The following is a 14,950-nucleotide window of genomic DNA, read 5'->3' as shown; positions in this document are numbered from 1 at the left end:
GGGGAGAGGGGGGAGAAGGGTCAATCGGTCGGGAAAGTGAAAATATATTTTATGTTGATTTGTTCTTATCTCATTTGTTCTTATCTCATGTAAGGGAACGATTAGTTTTTATTTTGTACGAGAAAGCATGTGCACTCTCTGTTCTCCGCGCATACGTAATATTCAATTTACGACGACGAGATAATCGGTTTCGGGCGATATGCTGATTAAGATAACGCGAGTGCAGGAACCGTTTTCGCGTTCGCTCAAAACGTCAGATGTATATCGTCGGGAGTAATTACCAATTTCATCAGCTGGTGGAAGGCAGACCTATCGATTACACGAATAAGAATAAGAAAACGACGGAGGAAACAATATCTTCGTCGCTTTTTGCAATATGCTAATTATGTCAATTATGAATTATATCTATCCTTCTTCGGCTTCTAACGCGCGGTTATCTGATTAGTTTTCGTAAATTACATCGTTCCATATTTTCTTCGTGTAATGATTGATGAATTCTAGCCGATTAACATTCCAGCTTGACACGAGGCATTCATTAGCTGCCGGGATTGTGCGGTGTATAAAAATAAGAACCTTTAACTTGTATTAGCAATAGATCGAATGCGTTTTCTCTTTGATACGATCAGGAATATTCATATTTCTTGTAGTAACTGCATTGTTTTACTCAACACACTTTTCTTTTTAATACACTAAGTTAATGTTAATCCCGCAACTCACGGAAAGCTTGACATCGAGAGGATGACGTGGACATAGTGGATGTCAGATGTACTTAAGTATCTTCAAGTTGGGTTTTAACGGAATCAAAACGGAGAAATATGAAAGGGGTTAAACTAAACGAGTCCTTTGCACAAACAATGCAAACGGGGGGTATTCGCCCGGGCGGATTCACGTCTCTATGACTGATGAGATCTCTTCAATCACGAGGGGGGTCTTTGACGGCGCTTCAAACATTCGTTGCATCGTCTCAGGAAATGAAAAAAGATATTAGGTATGCATAGGCACGTTCGATACATTTCGTATTAACCGTCATTCTATTTAATATTCATGCGCAAAATTATCAACGGTCAAACGATCCAATTGTATCCCGACTGTTCCATATTAAATATTCCATATCGCCGATTTTATTATAATCTTGTTCATGACTCTCGTCGAAGCTGTCAGATTAATATAGGGTTTATGAGATTCCCTCGTTCCACAGGAGGGAATTATTGACGACACAATCAATAATAAATTCGAGATAGCCCTGCATCGTGAAATCACGAATGGTACGTTTGAGTGGCAGTTATTTGAACCTGATATTACAAAATTGTGAGGTTGGCACGTCCATCAATTCAAAATTGTGATCTAGAAGGTATAACGAATCTGTGGTCGATAAGGCGCGCCGTGGCGTAGGTCTAGTCTGGTAGACGTACGATGAAGAGGAAGGCAGCCTTTGATGCCTCTGGCCTTCGGTCCAATCGTGCATCTTGTATCGGACGCGGACAGAAAGAGGTCGGCATAGATCTGACGCCCGCGATGAGCGCCGCTGCAGTATAATATTAATGATGACTCGCTCGCCCCTTGGAAGAGGCTGTCTACTTGGTCTGTCCTGCAATGTCCTTTTTCTTCAGGCACGGATGCACTTTCTTCATAATCGGTTTATGCACGTACTTCATCTATTAATTTGTCTGGCGCTGTGATAAACTTCCAATTTATACTGAGGATTTTTCTTTTGCATATGTATTCGACGCACAGTGGCGTCCCCGGTTTTTATTAATTATCTCTTAACGTAACTAGTTAATCGAATCCCTCGGTTATATTTTCTGCATATATCATCTGTCAAATTGTATTTCAGATTTCATTAAGCGATATACCAGCTTACTCGCTGCTCAAAGTTTCTCGTGAATTTATTATTTTGGAGATTATTTATACAATTCTCCATGTAATATATTTTTTATTTCAAAATTCTTTTTACATTTAATATTTTTATTACCCTTATGTACCATGCATATAGGCAGACTTTTTTCACTTTAAAGCAAGATATATGTAATTTCAAAAAGTAATTTCTTTAAATGACAGTTTTTTAACAAAGTTTTTTTATCTCTTTATATACATATATATTTTTTGAAAGCTTGTTTTTATTGCAAAAGTTATATTTTTTACCTAATTTTTTAACAAAATGGTTTATTTTTCAATCCACAGAATGATTCTTTAGCAATATGGCGGAAGAACGTAGTAACTTGAAGAATACAGACCAGACGGTAAAGCATATCCCGCGGGGAAAGATGGCTGTGGCCCTGACCACCTGCTGCCTCTTTGATTCCGCCGCTAGAATCTCATTTAACCGTGTAATCCCGATGTTCATTGACGATGGATCGCCCCGTCTGCGAAGCATTGTAGGTGTACTAAAACATTATACGTTGTCTAATACATCATCGATCGAAAATAAAGAGTTCGGCGCAATATGCGCTGTTACCAATACCGGAACATCCGGTTCGGCAAAGAAACAATCCGCATTGTGCATGCGTGAGAGCATGTATATATAGTTGTATCACATACGTGAATTAAGGAGAGAAAGAGATAGTGTGAGATATTAAAAAAATATTTATAAACTAAAATTTTGTAATTAAAGTATTTGGAGCTATTTTTTAATCTATATTAATTCTTTCACAAACGGTATGACTATATTTTACCTTTAAAAATTTAGTACAGTTTTTAACTCAAATTAAATATAATATTATATCTTTTTCTAAACAACGTACTTTTATCTGTTATATTTGTGCTGCTTAGCAAAATATTAAAAAGTATACATAATAAAACATAGTAAAAAGATTGTATTGATGATTAGCTGCTTCATATAACGCTTACTAATTAATAAACAAAAGATATATATCGAAATGTTCGAGACGATGAGTTGTTAAGCATGGGGTAAATTGCATAAATTGTAGTTCTCAATTTTCGCGCGAGACAGTGATTTGGCTTTCCCGACTACCGACAATGAATAGACACTGATTGTTTGCGCCGTGTCACGATTTTAGAGTTGCGTTTAATTCAATTTGTGAGTGACTTACGCTGCCTGCCCTTAGTCATCGTGCAGCGCGCGCTTTATAGTCGGCTTCTTCTCTGCATCTCCACGCGGAGAATCAGCTATAAGTAGTGGAATAAGGAGCTTCTTACTTCGCTTAAATCGACATCGCTATCGGTACTGTGCAAGAATGAACATCATCAAATGAATAGTGTGTAAATAGCCAAGTTATATATTGTTAAATTGTTACTATCTCTTACTAGCTATTGATCAGTTTAATAATTTCAGTAAGTTCCAATGTTTCTGTTTTTCTTTTTCTTTTTTATTTTCCTTTTAAACATACTTTCTTCATTAACATTAAGTACGTAAATAAACGTAAGATTTTATTTACGGATCGAAGCAAAAAAAAACTGGACCACCCAAAGATACAAACATACGCGTATTTATCTCTGCCACTCTCCGCTATTTGTTTATAAACGTAAATCGCGAGGGAGTAACCGAGAAGAAGTAAAAAAAAAGAATTATCGTTGATGCTTTCCTTTGCATCTTAGCCGCCGCGGAAAGGCAAATGATTGGTATCACAATAAGACGTGTCGACTGAGGATGCCGCTCATCAAGTGAATCAGCAGCAAATAGTAGCGGGCTAATAAGTGCTATTATTCCGTCGCCGTGACGGTTATACGCACGTGATACTAGGCACGTAAATACGGAAGAGGAGAGGAAGAAATGAGAAGGAGGTACTGTTACGTCGATACAGACGAAAGAGAGAGAAAGTTACTGTTAGGCACTGAACTCCCTCGTCCAGCCGCCAATGACCAAGCATATTCGCGCCCAAGTCTAGACTCGGGCAGACCGCTGGTCATGCAACAGTCCAGGTTGCCCTGAACCACGGTTGAATGGCTATCCACGCACATTGCCAGCTTTGACTGTCCAGTTTCGCTGCGCGGCATTTGGACTTTTCACCGCGGAGCTCGAATATAACTAGTGTTATTAATACCTACCTACCATTATGCCCAATCGAATAATGAATTCCATTTCTAATCGTGTGGCAAGTCTTATATACGACACGATTCGTTTAAACATCATATCGTGGCGGTTGATATGAAGTGTTGCAAGTTTGACGCAATCTTGTACAAGAATGTTCGCAACTTCCAACTACCATATTATTCCGTGTACAAAAATGTGGAATAGTAATGTCGATATTAGAATTTGCCCTTTGTACGTTGGAAAATAAAAGAAAATTTGCGATGACCTCAGCGAAAAAATTTCCTCGATATTATTCCTTTGTGCCCGTACTGAAACCAGCATGTGTGTAGCAAGCGCGTTATACGGCTCTACGTGATTCTACGGTAGCCAGATCACCCGGTATTATCTCGACTATTCGCACAGAGCCGCGTAATAGCGGAGATACGAATAGAAGGAAGGAGACGTGGAGCCGCTGGTGACCATTTCTCGAGAGTTGCCAGCAGAAGAGACGAGGACGAGAAATGGAGGAGACAAGGACAGAGATCTAGATGGAAAGGAAAGAAATAAAGAAAAGAGGAAAGAAATGAAAGGCTGTCAGAGCTACGGAGAGCAAAGTAAGAGAGAGAGAGCGAGAGAGAGGGGGGGGAGAAGAAGAAGAGCAAAGGATGCGATTGCAGAAAGGAAGCGAGAAAACGGGAAGACGAGAGCGAGACGGAGGTCTAGGAGGGTATTAGCCGGTCTGAAGGGTGGATGCGAAGAAAGAGAGTTCCCTCTTTCTTATATATTTTTTCTTGTATTCTCCAGCGTTCCTTGGGAAAAGTTTGTTGTTTGAAGCAGCGCTCTGCCTCTCACCGATCATTAATCATGCCGAGTTTTGGTTTGACTAGCAGCAGCGTCGGCATGGCTCTCTCTCTCTCTCTCTCTCTCTCTGCCTCTCCCTCTCCCTCCCTTCCTCTCCCCTGCCGCCCCTTTTCTCCCCCTTACTCCTCTTATATTCTCTCTCTCTATTCCTCTTTCATCTCTGTGCATTCTGCTCCCCTTTCCCCTTTCACTCCCAGTTCGTTCCTGTTACGTCGCGTTCCTTGAGCCAACCTCGAAGCTTTCTGGGGGAAAGAAAGAGGGTTGCTGGCTAAGCGGCGGTGGGGTTGGCTCGCTTCTACCCCTCATCCCAGTCCCCTAATCTGCCTCCATCCCGCTCGATCCCACTGCACACCCCTTCGCAGAAGAAGAGGGACCGCTATACGGGAATATCATAGAAGGGTGCCACCATAGAAAAGGAAAACCCTCGTATTTCGTACTTTTCTTAGCCCCTTAAAAGCACTGTACGCCAACTGGGGCCATTTCTTTCTACGCTTTCTACGAAAGCTTTCTCCGTAATAATAGATTGTAAATCCTTTAATCCTATGCGGCGTTTCACGTACGCCACGTTTATCGTGGATGCCATCGTAATATCTGTTACACCGCTATCATCACATATCTGTATATCAAGAACGAAAGCTATTTTACAGTGTTGCGGTAGAGTTTATTCCCGGGTAAGGATTAAAATTTGCAGGAGCAATTTGATCTATCGTTCGCGAACAAGTGAAGTTTAATTAGAAATAAAATACGCTTTAACCCTGAATCATATTTCGCTATCTGACACCGCATTTGGGTGGAGATATCGAGATCGGAGGAAGAACGGAGGTGAAGCCATACCTGTGGATCGGTACCTCGAAAGTTACGGGGTCCCGCTGCAGTTGATTAACGATGTGAGCGTCCAGGTCGAGGTGGGTGGCGCATGCCTTTGTGACAGCACAGCCGCTCCTCCGCTCCTCGACATCGCCACCGTTGCTATCACGGATTATTATAACTCGTACGTTTCATCTGCCTTCTTCATCGGCTGTTCGGTAGACATCGAAATGGTCACCGGTTATCGTCACGTCCGTTTATCTACGTGGTGGTTCGAGACCTAACTTTGTACTCTCCGGGAGTGAATAATAAATATGCATACGAAATAACTTATGTTATTATCAAACTATATTTATTTTTGAATGCGAGAATTTAGTAAATTTATTATCAAGAATTTCAAGCGTAGACAGCTCGAAAATAGAATGTTTTAGAATTTTGTTAATAATTACACTGGTAGCATTAGCGTTCTTTGCTATTGCATTTGCGAATAATATTTATGAGAAACAGTTAATTAATTTTTATATCACAAACATATTAAAAATTTTATTATATAAATTAGTATTGCATATTTTTATAAAGTTTGTATAAAGAATTAAATATCATATTAAATAGGAAAATAAACACGGTACTTATGCGCAACAATGTTATTTTATACAAAATCAAAGTTTCCATGTACATGTATGTTTTATCAGTATACAAAGATTTCTAGTAATAGAAATTAAAGCGATTACACTCACAAGTCACACACATGTTTATAAGTCGGTAACTAATTTTATTCGATAAAATAGACATTCTATTTATTCTAAATAATTTAATTTAATTTAGTTAATGAAATTAAATAATATAAACTGATTATTGCATTATAAATCTCATCTTACGTTATATTACGTTAGAAACATGGTGGTCCATCATTGAAAACAACCAGGCGGAATCCATTTTGCGAAATGAGTTGGGTCCAGCGAGAGCAGAGAAAAGAAGGAAGGCGGGTAAAAAGGATAAGGGTCGATCTGACGAGGGTACCTACCCTATATTGGCAGGCGTGGCTGCGGGCTGTAGGGTGCAAGAGGGTTTTGAGGGATCGCTGATTGGTTCTCACCAGCGGGATCGACTGAGAGAGAGAAAGCGAAACCTTGTGAACATGGGATCTATGGGGCTGAAATGTCGAAGAAGACGAAAGCGTATGACCCCTTCTCTCTCTCTTATTCATGCAAAAAAGGGGTGCACAATTCCCTTATTCACGTAGCCCTTTAGTAGAATGCACATTTATGCGAATGCTCTTATATACATATACATGGATATTGCCTGAAATATGATTATTTCCGATCTCCGATATTCTATATAAGCTATTCTCATACATTTTACTTACATTAAATGTAAATTAAATACTGTATATAAAACTTGATTTAATTCCGTCTCTTATATTTTTAAAATGCTATTAATATTACTTGTGCAATTTTGGAGAAATTTTTCATGTTTTTGATGTATGCTATCGTGATCTTAAGGTATTCTTTTTTGACAAGAATCAAAATAGTCTAACAAAAAATTAGGCAAGATATAAATGTCCAATATTATCCTAGCTTCAATATAATGTGCAAACAGCAAGTTTAAAAATTAATTGGGTCTAAATGCAAATTATTGTCAATTATGAATGATTTCAAGCAAGGATCGAAATTTTTGCTTTAATAAAGAAAAATATCATTACGAGATACAAATAATAAGAAAAAATATTTTCTTATACATATTTTATATACCTTGCGCGCATTTTTTTTATCATTATAGTCTGAAGGATGAGAAAAAGAAAAAAAAACGATGGAAAATGTTCGCTTTTGATAACGTCATTTGGTGTCGGGTCTGCGAGTGAACTTGGGTATGAGGGACACCAAAGTTTTCTGGGTGACGGTGGCTGGAGAGTGACTGGCGCGATTGCAAGCCTCTAGATAGGTGATTGATTCACTTTGAATGATTAAAGAACGCCGAAAAAGGGCAGAAAAGTGGGGGCCAACATAGCATTCGATAGACTCATCAAACTTTCAGGGAAAATATTAAAGTTTTCTCTGAATAAAGTAAAGTGAATAGAATGTAATTATTCACTTCAACAAATTAAACTTTCGAATTACTTAAACAGTTTTCATGCGCTTTCTTGCATTATGTATTCATCTTTTATTTGTTTAGAGACATTTATTTAGAAAATAATATAGTTTAATAATTTTTTCTATAATTTCCAAACATCATTTGTATTACACCATAAAGTAAATTTGTTACATTACACAATAAAAATAATATTGATGAAATATTACAAAGTAAATTCATTAGATTAACAACACAGTTTTTAAATATTTAAAAGATTGTTTTTTTTTTTAATAGGCACGTGTAAAAAATACATGTTTTCTAAATTTGTATTTCTAACGTGTCCTCTGTATTGATCATTAATAATATATTTCAAAAAAACCAATTTCAAAGATCTTTTGTCAATAAAAGAGACGTGCAAATACATACTTAATACAATATATAGACGTGTAAATAACAGTAAAGACCACACACTGTTTTCAAAATTCGAAACTTTTTCTTCAGAAGAATCAAACGAAAAAAAGGAATTAGCATTTAAATCATATTGTTACGAAACTATAATAAGATAAAACAAACCAGTTATTTTGTGCAAGGAATACCTACGAGCATACCACTGTATATGAAATCCGAATCAAAGAATTCGGCCTTCTTTGTAGTCAAAACATTAAATACCTAGTTGATTTATTACTGTGCGAAAAATTTCTTTTTTATCTTTTTTACAAAGAAGAATGTTTAAGAATCTTTCTAAAAATGCAAAAATTTTTGACGGATTGATTTTGAAAGCTAAAGAAAGGCAAACCATTAAAAAGAAATGTCATCTTATTGTTAGAAAGAAATCATTCAAAACGATGATTTGCACAAAAATATAAAACACATGCCTTTACCTTTTTTCCAGCCCAGTATTTTAAAACCGAATATTTCTTTCCAAATGGATTATGAAATATATAAATATATAAATGCATTCGATATTGTTTTATTATTAAAACAATATCGAATGCATCTGCTTATGCAGAGTGCAAATTTACAGAGCATTTATTAGAGAGATATATAATATATCAAATATTTTAAAATGACACTTTAAGATAAATTTTGATTAAAAGCAGTTAAGATTAAAACAATATTTGCCAAACAAAATGCTATCTTTTATTTCTTTTTTCAAACCATTATCTATTTTATAAATTAAATTTAAAAATTTTTAATTAAATAATTTCATGCTTTGCTATTAAAATAATAACAACTTATTTTCTAATATCTTTGTTCGAATTAGCGATAGTCTTTGGATGTGCTATATGATAATAATAAATATAAGATGTGCGATAATATGAATACGGCAAAGAATTTGATTATAAAAATAATGCGCATCGCAATGAACTCGCTGAATATCGAGGTTCATTGATCGAATATATATATAAGAATGTAGGTATGACGATTGACACATTACATCAGGAATGGTAAGATTGCGAAGCGCACAATTGGGTTGTTGAGATTTTTCTTATGCAGTTGAGAAGCGAAGTTGAGGTAAGATAAAGGTCGATAGGAGTATCAAAAGGGGAATGAAAGATAGCGGTACTGCTTACGGAGGGTTATTGTGCGTCCATCGGTTACGGCTCATCAGCTGCTGTAACTCCTATCTTCGCCTCTCGTAAGAAAGATCGAAGGTCCCAAGGCGCCAACTTCATCCTATTCCGCTTTTGTTGTGTTTCTTGCCTACTTTTCACGCTGATCGGTTATTCTATCCTATTTTGCCTAGCTTTCGTGATTTGTCATAAATCTTTAAATTACTACTAAATAGCACAATTTGCGAGTTTTTGGTGCACTGCTGACACAGACGGTCCCTTGCGGGATTATCCTTTCAAACCCGATTATCCAAACTTGTTTAGAAGGATAATCCCTGATTTCTAAACTATGTAAGCCTTTTTCGTACGGACACAAAGCATGGAATTTCAAACAAGCCGATTTTTTTTCGTACGATAAAATATCTGGCGAAGATTAAAAGTATTATATGCTACATCACGAATTATGTAAGTCCGCGCACATTGTGCGTCGTCTACGTGCAGAAAACTGACGTCACGATTATCAATACTTATTTTTAAATGATCTAACGCATGACTATGTGCAGATTACGTGTGTGACTTACCTGTGCGAGAGAATCATGGTTTAATTCGAAACCATTAGGGTGAGGCGAATCGATTGCGATTTTCTGCGGGGCCCATACGCGCACCGGAATTTTTGAAAAATGAGGCGCTCTCCTCGTCTCAAAAGTGTTTCTAAAACGCTTGAAAAAATGCCGACAATACAAAACCATTAATCTTAACCTCGCGCTGCCGTGTGCTCTTTCTTCGTCTCCCGTTCTCGGAACCTTCGTGCCTTCGGGACATCCCTTTGCACTTACCTTCTGCAACAACACTTTTCCAGAGTGCTGTTTCTTGGTTTTCAGAAAAGCGAGATCCACAAACGCGTGTGTTTAAAAAGAGTTTGCAATGAATATTAGCTCTGAAATTAAACTTGCTGAAGAATAAATAAAAAGGCTGCATTGTGTTTTGTGCAAATACATCTTGACTTTTTTTAATGAGAAATAAAAATCAAAGTTTTAATTTAATTTAACTTCTTTCAATATTCGATTGATATATATATATGTACACTATACGATTATAAATAATTGTTTATATATATTTTTTTGTTTTTTTTGTTCGATTATAATACAAAGATTTGATTTATTATTTTTCTACAAGACTTCAATAATTTTACAATATAAGAAAAGAAATATTTTAAATAAAAAGGTTAATTGTTCTCTCCAGTTCTCGGTTATTAACAAAAATAGAATACAGTAATATATTAATCAAATAAAATTGAAAGCTTAAATTTAAGTTTATTAAAAGTTTTGAAAATGTTTACATTATTTAATTATTTATGTTATACGATTTAATTTTAAATTTATAATTTAACTCGATTAATAATAAATGTTTTTATGCAAAATTTTTATAAAATTATTATAATTTAAAAATTAAAAATGTTTTAAAACTTTTCGCATTCTTCATTTTTTTACTATAGGAATTTTCTTTATATTTCGTTGCCTGCAAGGTTTTTGGAATCAATAGCCTTTCCGACCTTTATTCAGGATCAGTCAAAGCAGGTCACTTGTCAAAGTCAATCACTGATAGACAGTTTGGAAACAATTAGTAGGGAGACAAATTTTGGGTCATCATCTGTCGAACGAAAAACCCGACCTATTCTTTTCGAACAATGCCGAAACATTTTTAGTGTATGCAAACTGCTTTTGAAACGGAAGACGGAGGGTGTCGAATGGTAATTGCCGAGGTCATGGGTGGTAAACGACCTTAACCTCCTTACCTCCTTCTTTCCTTCAGGCAGTAATCAACAGCATCCTGCAGAACGTGTAAATGTTCCCATAAATACCGCCTCTTCAGCAATGCTGCTGCTGCTGCCGCAAATAAAAACAGCTAGCAATACCAACGTAAGACATACATCCGTCACCGTTCGTAATATTGTGTATGACACATTTAAGAACTCACTTATACTCTGGATTTTTAGGTCAACGTAAAATTTAAAAACAGAAGAAGTATAATTACACACACGCGCGCGCTCGCACAGGCATGTATGTAAATCAATCTTATCAACAAAATTTGCTTTGCTTTGCTCAGCAAGTTTACAAATATTGCAAGTATAAGCATTGTTTTTAAAAATTTAAGCACACAATTTTCGATGCTTTTACCTGTTTGTGCAAACCACGCATTCCTCGTATGTCCTCGCGATAGTTGACCCCGGATTTGTTTGAGGAAGAGTGTCAAGATTGTCAAGAGGGATTGGCGCTAACGACGCTTCGAATTGCAAAGGTAACGAGCCACTTTTGCGCCTCTTCACGCGTCGTCGACATAAATGGCTACAGGCACTTTTTTATTTTCCACTACCTTTTCAAGGAAGCTGGAAAAGTGCGTTGTATATGCAAATTGCTTTCAAGCGGCGATGTCAGGTGGTAATTGTCCGAGGTTACGGATCGAAGGTCGCGTTAACATCTTTACTGCAATGCCCAGCCGATAATTATCGCGCTTCTAGTGACTCTTCATCTTCTCCTATCCTGTAAGTGGGGCTACTGTTGGCCAAGAAATGACTTACAGCTGACACTTTCACTCACACGCTGCTTCACACATCGAACTTGGGGGTATTCGTCCAGTTGCCTGATGAAAGATGTCATGTTCATTGCCATCAACGTGACTTTGCGTCAATGCCGCTCGTCAAGCTATTGTCGCCTCGCGCGGTGCTTTTTACATTTTTGATGGGAACATTTTTTTTCTTTCAATAAAATTGTTTTTTCGATGCGGTTCGTAAATTAATCATTCAAAAATTTTGTTATTATATTTTCTAAGACAAATAGATTATAACATTCATATTTCAACAGCCAAAATTATACTATCATTATTTATCACTTTTCGATAAAATAATTAACATTTTACTTATAATCTTTCTCTTTGTATTAAAGAAAGTTGCAAAATATTTGCACATATTTTTATGTCGTCTAATCGAGCGTACGCAAAAAAAAAAAAGAAATAGTCTCAAAGAACGTTCGGAAGGCATCTAAGGCATCAGATGTATACTGGATGTCCCCAAGGGAGCATGGACCCCTTTTCATGTCGGCAAGCTCGAGATCGTGACTCAGCAGCGAAATCGAATCTCCAGAGACTCATGTTTCTCACCTTGGACAGATCCGCTGCCAACACCTTGAGTTAGAACGAATACGAGAAATACATTCACATTTTTTCTAAATTTCGAAATCTGAAATGCAATGCGTGAGATGCATCTCGCATGATTTTTCCCGATAGATCTATCGATCATCGTAGAATTATATTGATTCGCAAATATTTTGAATACAGTTTGAATTTGGAACGAATCATCGATCGATATTCCCCGAAGGATGTAACAAAGATTAGATTATGATTTCCTTGAAAACTGATTTATTCCACAACTTTGCGAAGTAAAGCAATAGCTATTCAACAATGCATATTCATGTACCCTACTTTCCATAAACTATTTGTTATAACTATAAAGACGAAAAACTTCAATACACATTGCATTTTTATAAACTTTTTAAAATTATATTAATTTCCTTCAAAATATCTCGTCTGCAGTTTTCTGCCTTTGGTCGAGATGATTAATCAGTTGGGACCTCACTAAAAATAATCCCGGAAACGCAAATTCGCACAGCTTCAATATCAGAGACGATGCTCCTCTTTCATAAGCGATCAACAAGTTGAATATAACTGAAACGCCGTTAATAAAGCGATGAAAATGATAAATCGCAACGGTTCCACCCCCGTCCGAGCACCGTATTGCGTTATTAAAACTTTACTAATGGGCAATAATAAGCACCAGCCTTGGCCAAGATTGATATTAAATCGTAAACTGTTTCGTCCTCATTTATCATTATCACGATGCAAGTCCGTTGAACTCTTTAAATCTTGAATCCGCGAAGAATTCTTGCCAAGCGGACTTTTATAGAGAGGTAACACATGTTATAGTTTAAGTTCAATTATTTAAAGAGCGCATTGCTATTTTAATATTTATTCCGACTCCTCGAAATATTTAAATGTAACAAATCGATTGAATAAACTTTAATAAACAGATATATTTTTTCAGTTATCAATATATTGTTTAAAAACTCATTAATATTAACCAAATTTGACCGCTAAGGCGTTAATACAACTTTGCGGAAACACAACTCGTTTTAGATGTCGAAACATCGACAATCCTCTGTAAGGACAACAAAATTCATGAAGTGATATGACAGATCCATGTGTGTGATCTCACGGTAATCGTCACTTGGATGATCACACATTCGTCCGGTAGCCGAAAGGACTCGTCGTTGACGAAGCAGGCCCTCTTCGAGGATAGCCGTGGGTGTAAAGGGGGTGTCATGCCGGCAGACTGGGAAAAGTGATTGATCGTGTTTCGCCGGAAGACAAGAGCAGAAGACTCGGGGCAGAACCGGAGGAAAGGAGCAAGACGACGAAAGTAGAGATGGCGTAAGATGGCGGTGGATGAGGAAAGAGAGAAGGACAGCAGTTCCCCGAGCGTCGTCGGTGATAAAGACGAGGAGGTTGTGTCGCAAAACGAGGAGACAACCCCCTCTAGCCTCCTCTACGTCATTCAGCGGCCCCTTCAACCCCTCTGGACTCTTCCAGATTCCACTCAAAGCTCCGCTCTCCTGCTTGGAGCGACATGAAGTGGCCATAAGAAAAATAGAAATAAGCCGCGGCGTATCCGAGTAAACGAAGAACTAACTCGAGAGGGAAAGAGAGATCTCGTAAAAACGGGCGATGCGTTTTCAGCCTTTCTGAAACGTTCAATCCTAAATCATCTCTATTTTCTCTATTTAGCGCGTATCCGACATTAATTAAAGGGCATTAAACGATAAGAAACATTTTTCGTTCAAAAGCTTGAATTTTAAATTAAAATCTATTTAATTCATATGAAACGAATCTTAGCCTCGCGTCGCTTTTGTTCTGTAATACCGTTCTACAGTATACTGTTATTTCCTGCAGATCGTTTATACAGCACACAGCCAATGTAGCTTAAATTTACCGTGCTGTATTGTCGTACCAAGGCAAAACACAGTGAGTATGCTCTTTGTGTAATGACTCGGCGTTTTATATTCTCTATGCCACGCAGCTGATCGCGAGTAGACGTACTTGACCGAGTACGCCGAGACACCAGTGCATTAATATGAGCAAAGTGTAATCGAACGGCAGATCTATTACTATTAATTTAGCCAATTCCATCTCGCCTTACGTAACATCTTTAGCTTGGTTGTCAATTAATTATAAAATTAAAGATAGTTGATTTAACGATAGCGTAAAATACATGTCTTTTTATCCTTTATTCATTACCCCTGTTTCGTAATAATTAATATAAAATTGATAAATGTACCTATTTTTTACTTGACATAAATATGAAAAGTATACATTATAATTTGTTTGTACGAGTATCAATTAATGATAAATACATTTCATTAATAACAAATTCAGGTATTAAATTATATCCACTTAAACAGAGAAGAGTCTTAATAGGGATCAATTAACGCTCAGTTTTCATATAATATTGGCAAGTAGAGCTGTAATGGGCGAGCTGTTATGGTAACACCTGCTGGTCACGACAAATAATTCTGAATTAGTAGCACGATTGTTCTCGCAATAGTATTATCGATATCAACAACATTAACGTTCATTGCTA

General features: G+C 36.9%; 2 long non-coding RNA genes across 3 annotated transcripts in view; one reads left to right on the top strand and one right to left on the bottom strand.

The window, feature by feature from the left end:
* The window catches only part of LOC105454742, a 7,821-nt gene extending 1,092 nt beyond the window's left edge, over window positions 1-6,729 (bottom strand). The window contains exons 1-4 of one of the 2 annotated variants that reach the window (XR_975039.1): window positions 6,517-6,729; window positions 5,666-5,899; window positions 3,051-3,184; window positions 2,235-2,384 (exon numbers count right to left, since the gene is read on the bottom strand). This is a non-coding gene — a long non-coding RNA (uncharacterized LOC105454742). Of the gene's footprint in view, window positions 1-2,099; window positions 2,385-3,050; window positions 3,185-5,665; window positions 5,900-6,516 lie in introns of those variants that run through there. The other variant, XR_975038.1, reaches the window with a different exon arrangement.
* A 4,562-nt stretch (window positions 6,730-11,291) lies between these two features.
* Window positions 11,292-14,664, top strand: LOC105454741. Its single transcript, XR_975037.1, has 3 exons — window positions 11,292-11,559; window positions 12,850-13,223; window positions 13,450-14,664. It is a non-coding gene; the product is annotated as an uncharacterized LOC105454741 (long non-coding RNA).
* Window positions 14,665-14,950: the final 286 nt, after the last annotated feature.

The sequence above is a fragment of the Wasmannia auropunctata genome, unplaced genomic scaffold (genome assembly GCF_000956235.1).
Source record: "Wasmannia auropunctata unplaced genomic scaffold, wasmannia.A_1.0 LD335976.1, whole genome shotgun sequence".
NCBI lineage: Eukaryota > Metazoa > Arthropoda > Insecta > Hymenoptera > Formicidae > Wasmannia > Wasmannia auropunctata.
This window is presented reverse-complemented; position numbering and strand designations above follow the sequence as displayed.